Raw genomic sequence first — 1,994 nt, forward strand, 5'->3', positions numbered from 1 at the left:
TTTGTGTACAGTGCAGTGGTAAAGCGGTTGCAGTGGTGGAGTGGGTGTCTGTGATGTGGTGGACAATCGTGTGTGGTGGAGGGATGCGATGACGTCTAAGCTTATAACGATGGTGATGTATGCTGATGTACTGTGTTCAGTGTGTTGGCGGTGTATTGCTATGGAGTCTCTCTCTCTCTCTCTCTCTCTCTCTCTCTCTCTCTCTCTCTCTCTCTCTCTCTCTCTCTCTCTCTCTCTATTTATACAAACTCACGTCATATGTGTTTACAGAATTGCTGTACATATACTTTACATATTTAATACAACAAAATAGACTAAAGAAGTCACTGTTCATGCCTTCTATCTGAAAGCCTCTCTCTCTGTCCTGTCTGTAATAACCACACATTTACTGCAGTTTTGAACTGTTGCCTGGTCCAACCCTCAACACTTGGCTGCACAGTAACAAACGTTGTTCCACCAGCCGATGTACGTGCTCAGAAATTGTCTTTGCTGGTGCCACGTTCTGCACCTGGGCTGGAGTAGCTCCCCAGGGGCGCGCGTGACAGCTCTGGTGGTGACTTCGGCATGTCAGGCATACTGCCAGAGCCTGTAGTCGCGGGCACCCGTTGCTGTTACACCTTGAATATGACGGTGAGGCCTGCCACGTCCCGCCGGTGCTGGAGGGTGTGCAGTGCAACCTGAAGGCCTAGCTCTCAGGTATACAGAGAGATACACTCCAGGGATCATTGCAACGTCTAGATGGCGGAGTGGCTTTTCATTGCCCCGTTCACGTCCCTCTGACACCAGCAAACCCACGCAAGATGGGACAGCGGGAATGCATAGTCTGCAAGACAACGACGAAGAGGGAGAAGAAACATAAATTGGTCACCACAATGTGCCAAGGGTGTACGCAAGATGGGACAGCGGGAATGCATAGTCTGCAAGACAACGACGAAGAGGGAGAAGAAACATAAATTGGTCACCACAATGTGCCAAGGGTGTGATGTTGGATTGTGCCTTGGGGATTGCTATAGGCAATATCACTTCCTCAAAGATTTCCAAGTGAACAAGAGGAAGCTCTACATTCAACACAATTTGCTAGGTAAATATAAATGTATATTATTTTATACGGTACTGATATATTTCTTGTGAGATTCACTATAAGGGGGTCAGAATGACAGCTATTTGTTTTCACCCGCCCATGTTATCTCCCCTTCTCTCCTTATCACAGGCAGGACGGAGGGAGTGTGTCCTTGAAGGAATCCAACATTTCAGTCTACATACGCATAGTATTTCACAAGGTAAAATAAATGTTTCTTGAATAGTACTATATGACAATCCTGTGTGTGTGTGTGTGTGTGTGTGTGTGTGTGTGTGTGTGTGTGTGTGTGTGTGTGTGTGTGTGTGTGTGTGTGTGTGTGATGACTCATCTTCCTCATGGCTGAATACATCTATATTCCCCTGACAGGTGACAGTCCCCTTGGGAAATGCTGCTCAATTTACTACGGAAACGACATCGTCTCGTAGAGTGATGGGAAATATTTCCACATACGCATAGTATTTCACAAGGTAAAATATATGTTTCTTGAAAAGTGCGTGTGAGAGAGAGAGAGAGAGGAGAGAGAGAGAGAGAGAGAGAGAGAGAGAGAGAGAGAGAGAGAGAGAGAGAGAGAGAGAGAGAGAGAGAGAGAGAGAGAGAGAGAGAAAGGGCAGATGGAAGGAGGATGGGGATTATCACTTGGTCTGTGTGTGTGTGTGTGTGTGTGTGTGTGTGTGTGTGTGTGTGTGTGTGTGTGTGTGTGTGTGTGTGTGTGTGTGTGTGTGTGTGATGACTCATCTTCCTCATGGCTGAATACATCTATATTCCTCTGACAGGTGACAGTCCCCTTGGGAAATGCTGCTCATTTACTAAACATCGTCTCCTAGTGATGGGAAATATTTATTTAGTTATAGTTTTATACTACCTAATTATAAAAATGTGCATGTCATATTTTGTAATAATAAGTGACCTAGGC

General features: G+C 45.7%; 1 long non-coding RNA gene across 1 annotated transcript; it reads left to right on the plus strand.

The window, feature by feature from the left end:
* The first annotated feature begins 331 nt into the window (after positions 1-331).
* LOC135106687 (uncharacterized) lies at positions 332-1,550 on the plus strand. Its single transcript, XR_010271407.1, has 3 exons — positions 332-1,081; positions 1,211-1,280; positions 1,448-1,550. It is a non-coding gene; the product is annotated as an uncharacterized LOC135106687 (long non-coding RNA).
* The last annotated feature ends 444 nt before the right edge of the window (positions 1,551-1,994 follow it).

The sequence above is a fragment of the Scylla paramamosain genome, chromosome 14, assembly GCF_035594125.1.
Source record: "Scylla paramamosain isolate STU-SP2022 chromosome 14, ASM3559412v1, whole genome shotgun sequence".
In the NCBI taxonomy this organism is placed as follows: domain Eukaryota; kingdom Metazoa; phylum Arthropoda; class Malacostraca; order Decapoda; family Portunidae; genus Scylla; species Scylla paramamosain.